Source organism: Hyla sarda, chromosome 8 (assembly GCF_029499605.1).
Source record: "Hyla sarda isolate aHylSar1 chromosome 8, aHylSar1.hap1, whole genome shotgun sequence".
In the NCBI taxonomy this organism is placed as follows: domain Eukaryota; kingdom Metazoa; phylum Chordata; class Amphibia; order Anura; family Hylidae; genus Hyla; species Hyla sarda.
In genome coordinates, this window is record NC_079196.1 from 124,261,565 (window position 1) to 124,284,232 (window position 22,668).

General features: G+C 41.9%; 2 protein-coding genes across 11 annotated transcripts in view; one reads left to right on the forward strand and one right to left on the reverse strand.

Annotated features, from left to right (window-relative positions):
* Window positions 1–22,668, reverse strand: part of LOC130284639 (uncharacterized) — a 271,577-nt gene that overhangs the window by 181,330 nt on the left and 67,579 nt on the right. The window lies entirely within an intron of this gene.
* Window positions 1–22,668, forward strand: part of GULP1 (GULP PTB domain containing engulfment adaptor 1) — a 1,103,506-nt gene that overhangs the window by 151,717 nt on the left and 929,121 nt on the right. Inside the window, exon 3 of one of the 8 annotated variants that reach the window (XM_056535167.1) lies at window positions 1,596–1,790. The exons of the other annotated variants lie outside the window; for them this stretch is intronic. The gene's annotated coding sequence lies outside the window, so the exon portion shown is untranslated. The remainder of the gene's footprint in view (window positions 1–1,595; window positions 1,791–22,668) is intronic. 8 annotated transcript variants of the gene reach the window in all.

Sequence of the window (22,668 nt, forward strand, 5' to 3'; positions counted from 1 at the left end):
ATAGCGGAAAGTACTGCTTCTCTCTGTAAAGATTATGCTGATATAGGAAGTCCTCACAGGCACTGCTCTTTTGAAGAAGATATACCAAATAGCTAGAGGAGAAAAGCTGTCTTTCTACTGCCACCTACATGCAGCTACCATGTGACCCATGTCCAGTTCCCAATATATATTATAACTTGATAAATATAACTAGAGAAATCATCCAAACCAAACAGAGCCATTATTTTTTTGGGGGTACAGATTAAAGGGGTATTCTGACTTTAAAAATGTTATCCCCTATCCAAAGCATCTCGCTGCTGCACCTGGCATTCGTTTACAACGTCTGGTGCAGCATCGGAGCATGGAAGGCTCTTGATGTCACGGGCCCGCCCCCCTCAATGCAAGTCTATGGGAGGGGGCATGACGGCCACAGACTTGCACTGAGGGGGCGTGGCCGTGACATCAAAAGCGGGATGTTGCCGTGATGTCACGAGCCTCCGCCCCGAATCGCCAGTCATCCGGCACCGAATGTCTGGGGTACCGCAACCGCATCCTTTGGATAGGGGATAAGATGTCTAGGGTCGGAGTGACCCTTTAAGATGAGCACAAACCACGTAACCAAGGCATAAACTGCAGGTGTGCCTGAGCATCATATTCATCAATATTTGCTAATATTGCAACTTAATATATACGGTGGATAGGTGGTTACAAGTGCTGGGTTTTTTAAATCAAACATTTTTGTTAGCTCACATGTTAAGAAAGTAAAGAATTAAGAAAAGTTAAGTTGTACAGTTATAGTGAGGGATAAAAAGCGCACCAGATTCTTGTGCATTGCACCAGAAATTCTTTCAGTGTCAGAATCTGCGCCAGAATTTGTGACAGAATTGAAAAAACCCCAACCAACTGTCCATGTTACTTAAAAAAACACCGAAAGGGGCATGACCGTCAGGGAAAGGGGAGTGGCTACTGAAAATGGTCGTGTCCCCGACATTTTCACAAAAACCCAACATATTTACTAAGGTTTCCTCAAAAAAAGTGGTGGTTTTGAGCTGAGGAAAACCTCACAGATCAGAGCATGTGTAAAAAAAAAAAACGGCAAAACATTAGTAAATACCGTGAAAAAAAAAGGAGAGAATAAAAACCCACAAAGAAAACTACACTCCACTCTGGGCCAATGTTTCATTTTTAACGAAACACCCTGCACTCCGTAAAAACCCTGAAATGCGTCTAGATTGAATTGGTGTAAACGGATGCACAACTATTGCCAGCTAACTAGCTAACATCTAAGACGTCTGTAACTTGCTAGGTGAAAGGTACGCATATCAACTATTGCTGTATATGCCATATATACTGTTTCTGGACCATTGGCCTCAGAGTTATTTATCAATAATGTTCTTTGCTAGATGATTTTTGTTTGGTTGCGTTATTTGTGTCGGTTCTGCAACAAATTTATCATATTGTCACAGTGACTGTGATAAATTTCGTGCAGATACACACAACCACACCTAGATAATTATTTTCCGCCACTTTCAGATCACGTCTACCCTGCTTCTGAAGAGCTTGTTTGTCCTTGTGTTTGTCTTTATTTCCTTTTTTTTTTTTTTTTTTTTTTAAAGACAAACTCATGTCTAAAAGAAGGTCTGGAAAGAGAGGGGCAGAGTTGCCTTCCACCTCAAGTGCTGCTTTAAGGGAGGAAAGTGTGGATGAAGGCGATTTAATGGAGGAGAAAGAGCAATCATTGGATATTGAATGTGAAACACCTTCTGCAGAGCAATAGAGAGGGAAGTGCTCATGCGCTGTACAGAGCACTGGTGAGACCTCACTTGGAGTATTGTGTGCAGTACAATAGATTTTTCACTTTACAAAGCTCTTTATCAATATGTAGGTCATTGGTTGATTTTCAGTAATTGGGTTCTCTGTGTGATCTACATATTACATACACACAATTGGCAAGTAAGGGGTAAATAAGCTTTTACCATGTGAAACAACATCTCCCAGTATGATCTAAGTACTGGTAAGACTATGCTGGGAGTTGTTGTTTCATCCATCATCACTGAAGAACTTACAATTGACTACAGCTCTGATGGGGCATAGTGAGCAGAATACACATTGAAATCAGTGACTACAGGTGATGTTTTCTCTATTGTGAGGAGAATACACAATGATATCAGTGACTACAGGGGACATCTTCTCTATAGTGAGGACAATACACAATAATATCAGTGAATACAGGTGACGTCTTCTCTATAGTGTGGAGAATACACAATGATATCAGTGACTACAGGTGACGTCTTCTCTATAGTGAGGACAATGCACAATGATATCAGTGACTACAAGTGATGTTTTCTCTATAGTGAGGAAAATACACAATGATATCAGTGACTACCGGTGACGTCTTCTCTACAGTGAGGAGAATGCACAATGATATCAGTGACTACAGGTTACATAGTTACATAGTTAGTACGGTCGAAAAAAGACATATGTCCATCAAGTTCAACCAGGGAATTAAGGGGTAGGGGTGTGGCGCGATATTGGGAAGGGATGAGATTTTATATTTCTTCATAAGCATTAATGTTATTTTGTTCCAGGAATGTATCTAATCCTGTTTTAAAGCTGTAAATTGTTCCAGCTGTGACCAGTTCCTGAGGTAGACCGTTCCATAAATTCACAGTCCTCACGGTAAAGAAGGCGTGTCGCCCCTTGAGACTAAACTTTTTCTTCTCCAGACGGAGGGAGTGCCCCCTCGTCCTTTGGGGGGGTTTAACCTGGAACAGTTTTTCTCCATATTTTTTGTATGGGCCATTAATATACTTATATACGTTTATCATATCCCCCCTTAAACGTCTCTTCTCAAGACTAAACAATTGTAACTCCTTTAATCGCTCCTCATAGCTAAGATGTTCCATGCCCCAAGGTGACGTCTTCTCTATAGTGAGGAGAATACACAATGATATCAGTGATTACAGGTGACGTCTTCTCTATAGTGAGGAGAATACACAATGATATCAGTGACTACAGGTGACGTCTTCTCTATAGTGAGGAGAATAAACAATGATATCAGTGACTACAGGTGACGTCTTCTGTATAATGAAGAGAATACACAATGATATCAGTGACTACAAATGACGTCTTCTCTATAGTGAGGAGAATACACAATGATGTCTGTGACTACAGGTGACTTCTCTATAGTGAGGAGCATACACAATGATATCAGTGACTACAGGTGACGTCTTCTCTATAGTGAGAAGAATGCACAATGATATACAGGTGATGTCTTCTCTATAGTGAGCAGAGCACACAATGATATCAGTGACCACAGGTGATATCTTCTCTATAGTGAGGAGAATACACAATGATATCAGTGACCACAGGTGACTTCTTCTCTATAGTGAGGAGCAGGGCCAGATTAAGTATGATGGAGCACTTCAGTATGATGGGGCTTCCAAACAATCCCCCCAAGACTGACAACTCATGGGGCCCCCCATGCACCCACACCAGTATAGATGCCCTGCCTACATATAATAAATACATTTTTCAATTCATAAAGAAAATATAGCAAAATAACGCAATTTAGCGAATTTTTTTGGGTGTGGGTTTGTTTCTACGCAATATATTTTACGGTTAAAATTACACATTATCTTCATTCTATAGGTCCACAGATTACAACGATACAACGATTTTGTTATATTTTTCTACTTTTTGTGAGAAAATTAACTTACATAGTTACATAGTTAGTACGGTCGAAAAAAGACATATGTCCATCAAGTTCAACCAGGGAATTAAGGGGTAGGGGTGCGGCGCGATATTGAGGAAGGGATGAGATTTTATATTTCTTCATAAGCATTAATCTTATTTTGTTCCAGGAATGTATCTAATCCTGTTTTAAAGCTGTTAATTGTTCCTGCTGTGACCAGTTCCTGAGGTAGACTGTTCCATAAGTTCACAGTTCTCATGGTAAAGAAGGCGTGTCGCCCCTTGAGACTAAACTTTTTCTTCTCCAGACGGAGGGAGTGCCCCCTCGTCCTTTGGGTGGGTTTAACCTGGAACAGTTTTTCTCCATATTTTTTGTATGGGCCATTAATATACTTATATACGTTTATCATATCCCCCCTTAAACGTCTCTTCTCAAGACTTGCATAGCATTTTCCCATTCTGAACCTTATAACACTTTTATTTTTCTGTATAGAAGGCTATATGAGGGACCAATTTTTATGCCATGGTCTGTAGTTTTTATCGGTATCATTTTTGTGTAGATAGGACTTTTTGATCACTTTTTATTCCTTTTTTTCTATGGTATATGATGTGACCAAAAAGCAGCAATTCTAGACTTTGGTATTTTTCTTACATTTACACCATTCGCTGTCGTCTCCTAATCTCACCACTGAGTTCTGACTGACATCACCACTAAGTGCTCACTGACATCAACCCCCAACAAATAATGTAATGTATGTACACAGTGACCCCACCAGCAGAATAGTGAGTACAGCTCTGGAGTATAAACAGGATATAACTCAGGATCAGTACAGGATAAGTTATGTATCTACACAGTGACCCCACCAGCAGAATAGTGCATACAGCTCTGGAGTGCTGGCCAATTAGTTGTGGGTGTGGTCATGCTCCAGTTCAGCTGTGTCTGTTGTGCCTCCTGAGCTCCAGGGAGTTACCATCTGTTCCACCTGGAGCCTGCTTCCTCCTCCCCAGGGAGGGAGTGGGTTTACATGGATGAGTGAGGGAGGTGAGGCCTAGGCTTCTGCTCCCCGGAAGAGGCCGCAAGGGGGCAGGAGAGGCCAGCAAGCGGCCTGTACGTCGGAGGATTTGAGGGTGAGGCGCTTCACCCAGAGTCACAACAATGTGGGTCCAACTCCCCCCACTGAGGCGAGAAGCCGCAAGGTTGAATCAACCTCAGGAAAGTTGGTTGCTGCCAGTGGAAAGCTGGGTTTTTCAGAGAGTGCTCACGGAGGTGAAGCTGACCTCAGTGAGGAACGCTGGGGAGTGCTGAGGGCCCGGGAGTCTATTTCCACCTATGGCTCAAAGTAAAGAGTCATCTCCGTGAGTATGAAGATACCTGCAAAGCTACCAGGAGACTCCGAGAGGAATTGCGGTGTGCCCGTTCTAGGGCTGATGTTACCCCAAAACGGAAAAGGGCAGAAATTCAGGCACAGATAAAGAGACTAATGTCTGCAATTGAAGCTTTGGAGGAAAGAAAACGATATTAAGAGAGATGAGTGGACCATTCAAGGAAAAACTGGAAAATGAAGACCGCTTCAGGGAAATGGCTGACAACAGCGAGAATAGGTTGATGGGGCTGCAACCTGAGAGCCAGGTGGATGATGCGGAGGAGATGGATGGAGAACAACAGCCAGATCCACCTGGTAGCCTGCAGAAAGACCATCAGGCCCCTTACAGTGGGCCCCCTGCACAGCAGCCAGCAGTGTCACCTGCCGAATCAGGGAAGGATAGTGACAGCAGTGGCCAGAGAATGGGCGCTGATGGCTCAGATCAAAATGCTGGAATCCCTAGTGCGTCCTCAGAACCTGGTATTCGGAAAGGAACTCCCACATGAGGCACGTGGGGGTAAGAAGAAGAAAAAGAAGACCAAGCCAAAGCAGCAAGAAGTGGTGAGTTACATGTACACCCCCCTCCCTGTAAACCCTGAGTCGGCCGCAGGGTCAGCTCATTGTGCGAGCCCCATTACCCAGCCCGTGTTCTGTGGTGGACTCAGTGCAAGGGTGCGGGGAGAGTACAGGTACTAAAAGGCGCAGAGCTCCATGCTTTTTTGTAGTAGCAGGGATGGAGCAGAGAATGCCGGACAGTGAGGGCGGCCCAGCGGTGGGCAGAGAGGCAGACTCTGGTGCTGTAGTTCGCTCCCCTGTGGGAGTGGGGGGGTGACTCAGCCTCGGAGGAAGATGCGGCGGCCAAGGACATTGTAACAGATGCTCCCAAAAATAAAGGTAAAATATTGTTTTGCATTGGCGCCGCTGATACCATTGATCAGCGGCGCCCTGCTAGGACTGGAGAAATTGCTGATGAGGCAGAGGGCATTAATAAGAACAGGGCTGGGGCCTCCTCTAGACTGGGGAAGCATGCTGCCCAGTCCCTTAAAGGGCCAGTGGAGGTTGTCCCAGCCCTAGTGCCCCGTGATGCCGAGGCAAAATGGACTGAAAATTCATTGTCATCATTATCATCTGCTGCTGCCGGTTTATCTGTTTCTGGTCCAGCCAGTGTGAATGAGAAGGTAAATGGGGGTGCGGGGTGTATGACTGGGGAGAGGATGGAAGTTGACACCAGGGAAAGTGTTTTTGGGGGAGGTGGTGGTGTTACTCTTGTTGGGGGTGGTGGTGATGGGGCTCGAAAAAATTTTGTGGACCATGTTTTTGGGGTTGGTGCTGATGTTGTTGGGGGTGGTGAGGATGTCTTCATTAGTGGTGTAGGGTCTGTTCCGGTTGCCCCCCCCCCCCCAGTAGTGACAGACCGTAGGAGTTGTGCAAATATCACTGCTGCTGGATAGAGAGGCATGGAATCTCTGCCTTCCGAGAGGAAAGAGGATACTGTGTGGTCACTCCCAACAGCCGGGCCAGGTAGTAACCATAGGAATGTGGTTCGTCTTCGGTGGCAGGGCAAAGATATGTGTCCATCAAGGACCAAAGTGGTTGAGCTCTTGCTAAAGATGGGCTTCAAGGCGGTTGATATCTATGGCTTGATACATCCCTATGGTTCTCCTGAATTCAATATCAGTTTTGTTTGGCCGGAGGGGCTTGAGCTTTTCTGGTTGAACTATGAATTGGTAAAGAATTAGCCCGGCTGGCGAGACTTTGCTGTGAAGGCATTGTCTTGTAAAAACGAAATCAAGAGAGTGACCGTTTTGACCCGTAACAAATCACTCTCTTGTGTACACATCATCACCTGGTTAGGACAGTATGGCAAGGTGATGGGGGTTCCCCAGAAGAACAGGGACGAGTTTGGCATCTGGTCAGGAGCCTGGATATTTTTGGTACAACTTAAGCATTCAGGAAATACAGTTACCCATATTCCATCCTCTGCCTTTCTCGGTAGGGATCGTATCCAGATTTTCTACCGGGGTCAGCCTAAGCTCTGTCACAGGTCACACCCCACACACTTCAGTGCAAACTGTACGGTACAGAAATGTGCCTTGTGTGGGGGTGTAGGCAATTTTGCAGCATCTTTTGCAGAGATTAGGTGTCACCTGTGTGGTGATTTAGGTCACCCATTCAGTTGTTGTCCTCGTTCTTTCGCTAATGCGGTCTAGGCCCCAGCAGATGAAGATCACAAGCTGGAATCTGCTGGGGAGGGGGCTAGCAGAGGTGGGGGAACTGAGGGGTCAGTTAGGAACAGCAAGAAAAAGACTCCAGCCCAACTAAGACATCTTGATAAACGCCTAAGGGATAGGGTGGTGGGGAAAGCCCGGGTTACCGGGACGACCTCTAATCTTGTCCCAGAGGCTAAGCTTGCTGCTGAGACCCTGAGGATTGACGAGCTGGATAAGTAGGTCAAGAGGATCCAGAATGAGGTGCCATCTCCTCAGATAGCGTGGAGGAGGATGAAGAGAGATGGCAGAAGGAGACATGAAAGCGGGGGTAAAAGTAGAAAAAGGGGAGATTTATGATCTTCTCCCATCCTGGTCAGGGTGCCAAAGGAAGGAAATGAAGGAAAAAATTCTGGCACACACAATATTCTTCTGCCAAGCGATGTGTGTTTTATTAACACGGTGCAAAATACAAAGGACGCGTTTCGGCCAAAGCCTTATTCAGACTGACATGCAATACAATGGATACATCACAGTATATATATACAGAAGCTCCTCTTACTTCCGGTTTCTGTGGTTACTATGGATACCAATTTGTTTGTACACATTTCTGATACCATCAGACTACTTGATACCACATACTCAAATGAACATATCACATGTAAATTAGATAAGTAAATAAATTAATAAATATACTGATCTCTTATGACTTGCCTGCTCTGTTTTGGTTCCTCCCATCAATGGTGAATCTATAAACAATAAAAAGATACAAACTTTATTTTTTTTTTTTAAACCAAAATTCATTTTTACAAAAAAGAAGAGAGTTCATAAACTCTATTTAATCCCCTTGGTTCTAGGGTAGACAGTCGGTGAATCCAATAGGCTTCCTTTTTCCTTCCTTTGAAATGTTATGACCAGCCCTATCAAAATGGTATGGAATGGGGTGTAGTAGGTTCTTACATCTGATGGTTGATTTGTGTCTATTTATGCGGTCTCCTACACGCTGGGTGGTCTCCCCGACGTATAGGAGACCGCACGGGCATTTAATGACGTAAATGACATTTCTAGAGTTAAACGTACAAAAATTTTCAGTTTGATGGCCTCACCAGTGTGTCGATGTAATACACTATCACTCTTTATGACATTGCTGCACTGTGCACAGTGCAGACACGGATAGGTGCCCTTATGTTGGCTCCTCAAAACTGCTTGTTTTAGTTCAGTTTTTCGTGAACCCACATCTGCTCAAACTAACTTGTCCCTCAAATTAGGAGCTTGTCCCTCAAATTACCTTGTCACAATTACCTTGTCTCAAATTAACTTGTCCCTCAAATTAGTATTGTAAACCCCCGATCACCTTGTATCTTCGGGTCAGCGGCAGATCGTTAGTGTGAATTCACCATCAATCTGCCGCGATCGCCGACATGGGGGGGGGGTGTCTGATGACCCCCCTGGGCATTTGCGCGGGATTCCTGCTGAACGATATCAGCAGGCATCCCGGTCTGGTCCCCGCCCGGCACGCGGCGAGGACCGAAATTCCCACGGGCGTATGGATACGCCCTGGGTCCTTAAGTACCAGGACGTCAAGGCGTATCCATACGCCCTAGGTCCTTAAGTGGTTAAGGACTACTATTATTGTAATGTTGTTGTTTATAATTATTAAAATGTTTTATATTTTTAAATGAGAGATCTACAGGATATAACTCAAGATCAGTACAGGATATGTAATGTAATATATGTACACAATGACCTCACCAGCCTTCAGATGTTTCAAAGCTACAACTCCAAGTATGCCTAAACAGCCTTTGACAGCCTTTGACTGTCCATGCATGCTGGGAATTGTAGTTGTGCAACTGTGAGGAGAACACACAATGATATCAGTCACTATAGGTGACCTCTTCTCTATAGTGAGGAGAATACACAATGATATCAGTGACTACAGTTGACATCTCTATAGTGAGGAGAATACACAATGATTTCAGAGATTACAGGTGATGTATTCTCTATAGTGAGGAGAATACACAATGATATAAGTGACAACAAGTGACGTCTTCTCTATAGTGAGGAGAATACACATTGATATCAGTGACTACTGTTGACATCTCTATAGTGAGGAGAATACACAATGATATCAGTGATTACATGTGATGTATTCTCTATAGTGAGGAGAATACACAGTGATATCAGTGACTACAGGTGACGTCTTCTCTATAGTGAGGAGGATACATAATGATATCAGTGATTACAGGTGACGTCTTCTATAGTGAGGAGATTACACAATGATATCAGAGACTACAAGTGACGTCTTCTCTATAGTGAGGAGAATACACAATGATAACAGTGACTACAGGTGATGTCTTCTCTATAGTGAGGAGAATACACAATGATATCAGTGACTACTGGTGACATCTTCTCTATAGTGAGAAGAATACACAATGATATCGGTGGCTACAGGTGATGTCTTCTCTATAGTGAGGAGAAAACACAATGATATCAGTGACTACAGGTGACATCTTCTCTTTAGTGAGGAGAATACACAGTGATATCAGTGACTATAGGTGACGTCTTCTCTACAGTATAGTCTTTCCTTATCTTATTCAGTTGGTACATACCACCAGTACTTGTCCCAGCTAAATGTTCACTCTGTAGAACTTGAGTAGAACCCAGAACTGTGTTAGCGGATTCTAAGCCTCTATATGAAAACAATTATTAATATAACCCAATGATGATAATATAACCCAACACTGGCCCCCCCGGCAGTAGCCCCCCATCATCCATCTGCAGGATTATCCTCCTGCCAGTAGCACCCCATCATCCAGCTGCAGCACCATCCTCCTGGACGATGGGGTGCTACTACCAGGAGGATGATCCTGGCAATGGATGATGAGGGTGCTACTGCCCCCCCCTCTGGAAGTAGCACCCCCATCATCCATAGGCAGAATCATCCTCCTGGCAGTAGCACCCCCATCACCCAGCGGCAATACCATCCTCCTGGAAGATGGGGGTGCTACTGCCAGGAGAATAATCCTTCCGATGGATGATGAGAGTGCTACTGCCCCATCCTTGCAGTAGCAGTTGAACCCCCATCATCCAGTGGCAGGACCATCCTATCCTCCTGGCAGTAAATTACATTACATTTTGTGTAAAATAACAATCAATCAGCTTGCAGGTGTAAGGGAAAATCAACGCAAAACCAAGCCTGTTTCTTTTTAATATATGCTACATACGTAACTCAGTAGTACATACAGAACTGTTGATGTCAATTAGGTAAACTAGTTGACCACCCATGTGAAGCTAGCAGATGGGAGTAGTCATCTTTTTAGACCTGGCTGGTGGTCTATATTTGCGTTTTTTTTTTTTGCGTCAGATGCGGCAAAATTCTAAAACATGCAGTAGAGATATTCATGACCATTGCATCCGACACTTCAAAAAAAGCTCTAACAACACTAAAAGATAAAAAAGAACTAAGCAAAAAACCTGCAAAAATAGACACGCGCATCAAAATGCGCAATTTGCAGACCCCTTCCATATACATGAAGGAAGGGGGGCGTGATGTGACATCACGATGGGGGCGTGGCATTACATCACGTCTCCAGTCCCTAATACTTACGGTTTCCCAGCCTGGAGATGCAGCTCTGCACATAATGCGGGTGCTGCAGGGAGATCGCAGGGGGGTCCCAGACAATAGATGTGGAGAATTCACACTAAGTTGGGCCATAAATTGTCCGGCTATAGGAACATAGACTACATAGAAAAGGATGAGAAAAAGGGGGATTTGAGCTTCTTATTGCGTTATCAAAACTTCTCATAACCTGTGCTGGATTATCTTCTCTTTTGTATCTCACTTTGTCCTTCTTAATTACAGTTTATCCCCTGCTCCTCCCCTCCCTCCCCCTTTTTCTCATCCTTATCTATGTAGTTAATGTTCATATAGCTGGACAATTTATGGCCCAACTTAGTGTGAATTCTCCAAATGTATTGTCTTAACCCCTGCATATTTGTGAGATGTAACCTGTGTGTCTTCTGCTTGTCAGTTTAGATTTGCTTTTGACATGATAAAGGGAGGAATCCCCAAAGCTTGCCTCTGCAAAATTCTATTAGTCAAATAAAAAGGTATTACAAGATACTGCTAAATTTTTTGATTCTGCATCTACATATATATATATATATATATATATATATATATATATATATACTGTAGATAGTATGCAAAGCAGCTCATCACAGCACCTTCTCAGGTAGCATGTCCTAAGATCAGCTCTGGCTCCAGTTACAAAGTCTCAGAAACTGATTGGGATTCATGCCAAGCCAGAATTCTCCCCAGAAGGGAAGAAGACCCATCTGCAGACAGCTGTTTCGGGGTGCTTGCCCCTCATCAGTACAGAGCAGGGTGTTCTTGCTTGGCTGAGGTGAGAGGCCTGTGACTAGCTAAAAAGTCCATTAGCACTCCGCTGGCTTTCTGGGTAAGGAATATGCAAAGCAGCTCATCACACCACCTTCTCAGGTAGCATGCCTTAAGATCAGCTCTGGCTCCAGTTACAAAGTCTCATAAACTGATTGGGATTTATGCCAAGCCAGAATTCTCCCCAGAAGAGAAGAAGACCCATCTGCAGACAGCTGTTTCGGCGTGCTTGCCCCTCGTCAGTACAGAGCACAGCACAGGCCTTTTTGAATCTCCGTTCTACACCGGAAGCGGTGCTCCTTCCTAAGGAGAATACTTGCCCCTTTAGCTAGGCTTTTTTGAATCTCTGTTCTACTCCAAATGTAGTGTTCCTCCCTAAGGAGAATTCTTGCCCCTTTTAGCTAGTCATAGGCCTCTCACCTCAGCCAAGCCAGAACACCCTGCTCTGTACTGACGAGGGGCAAGCACCCCGAAGCAGCTGTCTGCAGATGGATCGTCTTCCCTTCTTGGTAGAATTCTGGCTTGGTATTAATCCCAATAAGTTTCTGAGACTTCGTACCTGGAGCCAGAGCTGATCTTAGGGCATGCTACCTGAGAAGATGGTGTGATGAGCTGCTTTGCATATTCCTTACACAGAAAGCCTGTGGAGTGCTAATGGCCTTTTTCAATCTCCGTTCTATGCCAGAAGCGGTGCTCCTCCCTAAGGAGAATACTTGCCCCTTTTATACTGTATATATATATATATATATATATATATATATATATATATATCCGTATATATACAGTCATGGCCGTAAATGTTGGCATCCCTGAAAGTTTTCAAGAAAATTAAGTATTTCTCACAGAAAAGGATTGCAGAAACACATGTTTTGCTATACACATGTTTATTTCCTTTGTGTCTATTGGAACTAAACAAAAATCGGAGGAAAAAAAGCTAATTGGGCATAATGTTACACCAAACTCCAAAAATGGGCTGGACAAAATTATTGGCACCCTTTCCAAATTGTGGAAAAATAAGATTGTTTCAAGCATGTGATGCTCTTTTAAACTCACCTGGGGCAAGTAACAGGTGTGGGCAATATAAAAGACACACCTGAAAGCAGATAAAAAGGAGAGTAGTTCACTTAGTCTTTGCATTGTGTGACTGTGTGTGCCACACTAAGCATGGACAACAGAAAGAGGAGAATAGAACTGTCTGAAGACTAGAGAACCAAACTTGTGGAAAAATATCAACAATCTCAAGGTTACAAGTCCATCTCCAGAGATCTAGATTTGCCTTTGTCCACAGTGCGCAGGATTATCAAGAAATTTGCAACCCATGTCACTGTAGCTAATCTCCCTGGGTGTGGACAGAAGAGAGAGAAAAATTGATGAAAGATGTCAATGCAGGATAGTCCAGATGGAGGATAAGCAGCCCCAAACAAGTTCCAAAGATATTCAAGCTGTCCAGCAGGCTCAGGGGGCATCAGTGTCAGCGCGAACTATCCATATAAGAGACAGGCGGGCTCAGCATCATATAGAAAGGGGTGCTATTAAGCGTACCAAACAACAATTACTACACCAAAAAAGAAAAAGAAATACGCAATATAATGCACACACACAGTAGCTATAGTCCAAAGAATATCTTTATTTCACATAAGTATTACAAAACGCAGACAATACAATTAAAACCAATTAAAAAAGGCCCAAATGGCCAGGGCACCTGCCTCCACAAATAAACAGGTTGTTAGCCTATCATATAACAAGAATGTTAGGTCAATACAGTCCTGTCCCCACAACACTAATAATATGTATACCACCTGAGTATCCTTCATATATAGCACAGGGGACTAGCAGTGGAGGACAATAGATGGAGGAGTAGTACGGCAGGTGCCCCCCTAGAGACCCCACGTCTTCCGTTGCCCGTCAGCAACTTCCTCAGGGGTGTTGTGCCTCCTTGATTAAGTTTCTGCCATATATACCAAACATAATTAACCTAATTGTGGTGAAGGAGTTACCTGTTTGTCCATTGTGTCCCGTCTCCGGGCATTAACACGCTTGTACTTCCGGGTACAGAGAAGGTTACATCCGCCTCGATCGAGCAAATTTCTTCTTTCTTCGTCTCTCCTCATGGAAAATTAAACATGGAGGACTATTGGGGCACGACTGATCGGATTTGGACTCTGTATGTTCCTTCCTCACGGTGCCTCTCCAATGGGAGAATCTGATATGTATATCCTCCAACAATGGGGGACTTTGATTTGTATATCCTCTAAAACTACATCTCTGGACTGAATGCCCCTCTAGATAGGGGCTTGGGGAGATTTCCCCATGGATATGGAAAGATGTTTACGAACCAGTGTGATGCAGACGCTAGATCGTTAATGTAGTAATATTATGGTTAAACAGATGTAATATGATGGTTAAACAGATGTACTAAAGTAAAATGAATCTAATAAAATATAACAATCATAGATTTGTTCGAAGGAGTTACCTGGAGTCCAATAGTTAGGGGTACAGGGTGACTATATACAAATAACTTTCTGGTGCGTGCATGGAAAGTGAAGGATGTAGAGAGCAGTATGAAGTATGGTGTAGATATGTGAGAGATTGGGGTAAGATTTTGAGTATGTGGATACAGATCATCTGAGAGTGATGATCTGAAAAATGTATAGGCTTATGTTGAAAGAAGTGGGTCACTATATCTTGGATCTAAGTGCATGTGTTTATTTATATATATGTATATATATATATATATATATATATATATATATATATATATATTTCTTTATAGCACGTTCTTCCATAGCACATTTATTGTGGATAATTTTGGGGGCCGTATGAATTATAATGAGGTGTTCTAGTGTGAGCTACTTAATAAGCTCTAACAGGGTAGACCTATTTAAATTATTGTGTCAATATGTGTAGGTGTAATATTATGAGGTTGGTATATATACAAAAAAATGTGTAGGTCACGTATTAGGCAAATAATGGACATGTTAGTTTAATTGATATGACAATACAGTGCCGTGCTCTACATACTAAGTGATATAGGCTCCACTGCTTTAGTAATAATACAGAATATGTGGTGATGTACCAATAGGTGATATAGTATGTATACTTTGGGACTAATGGTATAAGATGTGTAATACATGTGGTTTTCAGATGGTTTAAGGGGGATATAAAAGGTATATATGAGCCCAATATATGTATAAGTTTTTATGATAAGATGCATGTGAGTGGTGTAAGGTTCACGATAAAGGGGAACAGGTCTATGACCCAAGGGTGTAATATGTGTTATTAGTTTATAAGTATGTTATAGTTCTACTTGTGACATATTATAATTATCACCCTAAGGGGTATGAGTTATTAGATGAGCGCAGTTATTTGATGAGCGCACTCTTTATAATATATGTTATAAACACTGTTTTGAGATGTATGAGCTATATGATAAATATGGTATTGATGTACAAAAGGGCTAAATAAGATATTGGAGTATTAAGATGACAGCTATGCTTTGATACCCACCTGGGCCTTTGTATATAAGGTTCACGAGTAAAGTTTACAGGTCTATGACCCAAGGGTATAATATGTGCTATTGAGTTCATAAGTGCGTTATAGTTTCATTTATGATATGTTATAAATATCACCCTTAGGGGTATGAATTATTGGATGAGCGCACTTTTTATAACACGACATGTTATAAACATTGTCTTGAGATGTATGAGCTATATGATAAATATGGTATTGATGTACTAAAGGGTTAAATAAGGTATTAGAGTATTAAGATGAATGTTATTGTTTGATACCCGTCTGTATCATAAGAATATAGGAGGATACGGTCATGAGTAGATGCAGGGATCCTTGAGTATGCTACTTCATGTATTTTGCTGTATGGAGCTAAAACAGTGTTTGAACTATGTAAAATTACATCCCCATATATGCATAAAACGGCAATAAGATGCGATTCCTAAAAAGGATAAAAAAGATGCCTTGTGCAGAGATTAATATATTTGTGTGAATTATGGGGATGGTAACTGAGATGCACATGCGTGGTGAAAGGGAACTCCATCGTGTGGTAGATTGGTGTGAATAGATTGTGGGGATATGAGTGGTGGTGCGCATGCGTATGAATGCGATATGAGGTTTGTGCTGTGTGACTAATGTGCTGCGATGATTGTGTATGAGTGGAGACGCGCAGGCGCAGTGATCGCAGATGAGAGACTCTTAGCCGTGGATATGGAATATACTCTGCGCATGCGCGAGTGATTTGTGTGTGGGACGCAGCTGTGAGAGATTGACAGAGCGGATGTGGATCATGGAGCGGATGTAACCTTCTCTGTACCCGGAAGTACAAGCGGGTTAATGCCCGGAGACGGGACACAATGGACAAACAGGTAACTCCTTCACCACAATTAGGTTAATTATGTTTGGTATATATGGCAGAAACTTAATCAAGGAGGCACAACACCCCTGAGGAAGTTGCTGACGGGCAACGGAACGCGTGGGGTCTCTAGGGGGGCACCTTCCGTACTACTCCTCCATCTATTGTCCTCCACTGCTAGTCCCCTGTGCTATATATGAAGGATACTCAGGTGGTATACATATTATTAATGGTGTGGGGACAGGACTGTATTGACCTAACATTCTTGTTATATGATAGGCTAACAACCTGTTTATTTGTGGAGGCAGGTGCCCTGGGTGGGGTTCCCCCCTTCTTTGTTAGGGGGTCCCCCCCCCCCTTGTTTGTGCAGTGGCCATTTGGGCCTTTTTTAATTGGTTTTAATTGTATTGTCTGTGTTTTGTAATACTTATGTGCAATAAAGATATTCTTTGGACTATAGCTACTGTGGGTGTGCATTATATTGCGTATTTCTTTTTCTTTTTTGGTGTAGCGCGAACTATCCGTCAACATTTAAATGAAATGAAATGTTATGGCAGGAGACCCAGGAGGACCCCACTGCTGACACAGAGACATAAAAAAGCAAGACTACATTTTGCAAAAATTAATTTGAGTAAGCCAAAATCCTTATGGGACAATGCCTTGTGGACAGATGAGACCAAGATAGAGCTTTTTGGTAAAGCACATCATTCTACTGTTTACTGAAAATGGAATGAGGCCTACAAAGAAAAGAACACAGTACCTACAGTTAAATATGGTGGAGGTTCAATGATGTTTTGTGGTTGTTTTGCTCCCTCTGGCACTGGGTGCTTTGAATGTGTGCAAGGCATCATGAAATCTGAGGATTACCCACGGATTTTGGGTCGCACTGTACAGCCCAGTGTCAGAAAGCTGAGTTTGTGTCCGAGATCATGGGTCTTCCAGCAGGAAAATGACACCAAAGACCAAACTAATGCAATAAAAATCAGCACAGAAGTAGTCATTGGTATCTCTTTAACCAGTCTCTTCTATTTTTTTTCTTCTATTCCTCTTCTATGATATTCCTATATGATGTATATCAAGTCACTTCACAGGCTTGATCTGTTTCCTACAGCAGAAGTGCTAGAGAAAACATATACATTAATAAAATAGTGCTGGATGGTATTTCTAAAATTACACAATGTAGTAACATGCCTCGACTGTCTAGCCACTATTATACTACATAGTCCTTAAAATCTATGTTTGCTTGTCAACATTTTTACAGTTTTATGGTTTAGCCTGTATTACAATAGATTTGTAGTTTACTTCTTTTCTGTACCCTTAGACATCAGAACATATATTGTTACACCGCAAGATGATGGCATTCTGCTGCGGGAATTCCTGTGTGTGAACAGTGCAGCAGAATCCCATTGAATTGAATGCTACTCAGGTTCAGCTGAATATCTATGCAGTATATCCCTGCAGATTTCCACATGTCATTTCTGCCTTGTGAACATTCCATAAGTTTAGATTTTTGCCATACAACCCAGCGGCACTCAGGGTGTATGGAGGGGGCTCCTGACTCCAGCTCCATACCCAGTGGCCCCCAGCTGATTTAAGTAGCTGGGGGCCACCGCTAATAGCCCGGCATGTGGCAATTGCCACGGACGGCTATTAACCCTTTAGACCAGCATCTAAAGGGACCTTTTAACTATACCAGGTGGGCCAGTGGGGTGGATCGTCCCCCCGCAGTGCAATCACGGGGAGCAGATGGTTGTGATCCACTGTGGAGGTAGCCAGAGGGCTTTCCTGTCCTTCCCCGGTGGCCGTGGACCTGTTTTTGTTTGAGCCTTCCTGGAGCAGGCTCAACCAAATGAGCACATATTACACAGATCAATGGAGTGCAATAGAACTGCATTAATCTGTATGAGGAATTATTCTCTTAAAATACTAATTATTCCTCCTAAAAGTCCCCTAAGGTGCTAATAAAGTGTAAAAAAAAAAAAGTTTAATAAAAGTTCAGGAAACACACATTAACCCGTTCCATATTAAAAATTCACATCACCTCCCCCCCTCCCATTTTCCATGCAAAAAACATGTAAACTGTCAGAACGTATAGGGTTAAAAGGTTCTGATAGGTTCTTTGTTGTTTTTTGTTGCTGGGTTACGCCCGGCTGTCTGGACTCTTCAGCGGACCTTGATTGGAGCACCTGTTCTGGCTCCATATAAGCTGGCAGTCTACTTCCAGTCTTTGCCTGCCATAGAGCTCAGTTTGTACTCCTAGCTAGATTTATACTGTTTCTTATATATCTAGCATTTTGACCCTTTGGCTCAGCTCTCGGACTCTTCTTCTGGTATTAGCGTTTTTGTACTTTGACAACTCCTGGTTTTGACGCGAATAGTGGAATTTGACTTACTGTGTGTGTGTTTGTTATTTTGCTTCTGTTAGTCTGTAAGCTCCCTACTGTACTTTGACCTGTGTCTGTATTATTGTATGTTATTATTTTAACAGTTGACTCCCCTCACTTGTCTAGGGAGGGACTGTCACCCTTGTTACGGAACCGTCGCCTAGGGCGGGTACGTCAGTAGTCAGGGATTGGGGAGTGGGCTAGAATAAACATAATAAAAATAAACGTATTTGGTATTGACGTGTGCGTAATTGTCCCAACTATTAAAATATAACATATCCTTTACGGTCAATGTCGTTACCATGAAAAAATACCAAACCACAGAATTGTGTTTTTTAAAACATCATATCCAGAAAAAAGAAAGTAAAAAGCAATCAAAAAGTCTGATTCACACCAAAATTGTACCGATAAAAACAGCAGATTACGGCACAAAAATTTAGCCCTCATACAGCCCAGTATGCAGAAAAATAAAAATGTTATAGGGGTCAGAAAATGACAATTTAAGGGAAATATTTTTTATAAAGTTTTGAATTTTAAATAGTGAAACATGATGGAAACTAAACAAAATTCCTGTAATTAGGCCGATCTAAAGTATAAAAATACCATGTAAGGCTTCTTTCACACTGCCGTTAGTACGCGGCCGTTGGGAGGGCTGGGCACAATAGCGGGATAAAAATTTCTGCTTGTGCCGTATTTTTCTCCCGCTATTCATAACTGCACCCGGCAGCCCCCATAATAGTAAATGGGAGCCGCCGGGACCCTTTGTTGCACGTTGCTTCCCGTCATCAGAACAGCCGCTAAAGTCAGAAAGAAAAAAGAGACTTTGACGGCCGTTCTCGATGGGGAGTAACGGCAGTATGAAAGGGGCCTTAGTCAGACCACAAGGTGATTGGAGTAAAAAAAAAAAAAACAAAGTTACAATTTCACCTCACAAATATTTTTTTTCTTTGTGTTGGAGCATGTTATAGAAAAATAAAAGGTGTCCTTACAAAGGACAATCGGTCCCGCAAAAAACAAGCCCTTATATGAGTCTGTAGATGGAAAAATAGGAGTTATGGCTATTATAGGGCGAGGAGGGAAAAAAGAGAGTGCAAAAACGAAATAAACTAATAAAGACCTTTTTTACAGACTATTTTGGTTAAAATTATTTTGTATACCAGGACAAGTGGATCGTCATGAAGGACAAGTAAATTTTGCTCATTTTAGTCACTTGGACAAGTAGTTTTTTATTAAATTTCCACACCCTTGTGACTGAATAGCATTTTCACAAGCCATCTTCAAGTATCTATGGAAAATCCTCAAACTTACTTAGTGCTGCGACTATTATTTTCATAATTGATTAGTATGCCAATTATTGTTTTAATTAATCGACTAATCAGATAAAAATAACCATAGTGGAGATAATTTGTGAGTTAGATTAAAGGGGTATTCCAGGATTTTTCTTTCATTTGACTATGCTACAGGGGCTGTAAAGTTAGTGTAGTTCATAATATAGTGTCTGTACCTGTGTGTGACGGTTTTCTCACAATTCTTATGTGATTTTCATCCCAATATTTATTTTTATCAGCATACAATATGACTGCTGTCTCAGATATTTCCCAGCGTGCAATGCGGTCGAGACCTGACTCACTAGTCAGCTGATGACAGGGAGCCTGTCTGCTTCAATGGGTGGAGAGATCAATCTGCAAGTAATGCAACAGCTGAAGGATTCCTGATTGAAAATCACAGGTCGGCAGCTCATTTATGTTTCAATGGGTAGGGTGGCTGATGTGTGGGAGGGAGGAAAATGGTATCATGAGATCTGTAGGCAAACAAGAAAACTGAAAACAGGAAATACAAGCTCACAGAAAGCTAGCCACAGTGTTCTGGTAATCTCGCAGCATAGCCATTTAGCCCAAGACAAGCACAGATCCTTCCTAAGCATGTCCATTACTGTCTGCCAGGTACGTACTAAAATCACCTTATGCTGGATAACCCCTTTAAGTTTCACAATGTTTTTATTGAATTTTATAAACATAAGAAATGTAACATATAACATATTATGACATCAGATGTGTCAGAGTTTACATATGAACATGCATAACAACCTTGACCGGTGGAGCATAATTGTTCATCCAAACAGTGTCATGCATATTCACAAAGGATCTATCAGGTCCAAAGGGACCTTAATTGAAATTTGAGAGCAAGAAAATAACAATAAGAAGGAAAACAATAAAACAATAAAATAGTGAGTCTCCATAACTTCTACAAAATCAATCAAAATTGCTGAATCAGGCAGTTGTCTGGTATTTGGTAGAATTCAGAATCGAGGTGTCACAAGGGTCAGCCGTCTTATACACTCGAAGAACCGCTCTTTTGTGTGTAGTAAGCTAAATTGTATCATAACTTAGTTTAGATAGTAAGGGTCTATGGGGGTTTATAAAGCTTAATCCAGGATTCCCATGAGGCTGTACACTCATCTCTTTTTCCCTTTTGACCAAAAAATATTAGCTCATAGTTATAATGAGATAGCAGTGTATTTATTAATTCGTTAATGTGTGGAATCTCTTTTGATTTCCATTTGGAGGCTAGTAACATTTTATATGACAAACATATGTGTACAATCGGAGTTTGTATGTTTTTTGGGAGATCTTCCAGACCCAGAAGTAATAGAAGTAATTCATCTTTAGGTTGTGAGCAATGAGGGATCAATTTCAAAATCATACTTTTTACTTCTGAAACAAAGGTAACTATGGCCGGACAAGTGAGGAAGATATGTTTTAGGGAGCCTTGTTCCCCACAATCCCTCCAACATAGTGGCGACAGGTGAGGAAAAATCAAAGATAATTTTTTAGGTGTGTAGTACCATCTATTGACAAACTTGCAATGATGTTCCCATAAATTAGCACATACTGTTGCTTTTTTTATCTTTAAGGATGTATTCAGCCATTTAGATTCAGAGAAGGATTGTCCCAAGTCGAATTCCCATCGTACCATCCCCGAATTTTTGTTTAACCATTTGTCTTCATTAAAATAGGAATAAAAGTTTTTAAGTCCCTTTTCTTTCTCCTTTACAGGATCAAGGAACCAAGTATGGAGGCTTTTTGGGAGCGAAGAATAGGATTCAGGGAATTTTTGCAAGTGCTTCTGTAGAATGTTGTAATATTTTTTATCGGATTCGGGTATTTTGTAGTTTGACTGTAATTCATCAAATGATAGCATTTTGTTGTTCCTAAGTACATCAGAGATGTATTTAATGCCCAGATCCTCCCAATGTAGAATGTTCAGTTTAGGGAGAAAGAGCTGGAGAGATTGGAGTGGTATCGGGGAGTCCATGGTACCCTCAATTTTGTCAATGTTTATAATACTCGAACTCCACACTTTTCCCGCTATTGAGAGGGTTGGGGGAATTCCAGGTCTATTAAGTAATTGGAAGCGTGATTTATTTAATAGGGTAGTGCTCCAGTTCTCTATTTTAGTAATATTTGATTCAAGCTTAACCCATGGTTTCTGTTGTTCTAGGGGTATTAGCCATTCCAGGGATTGCCTGATAATAATAGATTTATAATAGGCATGATAATTGGGTAGTCCCATTCCTCCATGTTTAAAAGATTTTTGTAATGCCACTAGGGAGACTCTGGGTTTAGACTGACCCCATATAAATGATGTCATTTGTTTATTAAGACTGTTTAGTATGTTGGCTGGCACGTAAACTGGAAGGGATCGCATAACATATAAAACCCTGGGCATAATAAACATTTTGTATATGATGGAACGACCCATCCAACTCCATTCACCTTTCGTATATTTATCTAGAGAGGATTGGAGATCTGACTTTAGGGTGGAGAAATTTGTTTTCACCATGCACGAAATGTTTTTGTTTAAGATTATGCCTAAATATTTCATTTTCGGTGGGTCCCATTGGTATAAGAAGCGTCTCATTAATTGCTCCTTGGTGGGTGGGTCAATATGAATGCTTAAAATATTAGATTTAGGTTCATTGACTTTGTAATATGTGAGTTCGCCGAATCTGTGTAGAATATTTTGTACTATCGGGAGAGAAGTGAGAGGTTCAGATAGAGATAAGATTATGTCATCTGCGAATAATCCTATTTTCTGGCTTTCTTTAGATATAGGGATGCCTTTGATGGAAAGATTGTCTCTTATCATTTTTGCTAATGGTTCTAATGAGATAAGGAATAATAATGGAGATAGGGGGCAACCTTGCCTAGTTCCATTTGTTATCTGAAAAGGGACTGAAAGAATGCCATTGACCAGGACTGAGGCGCTCGGGTTGCTG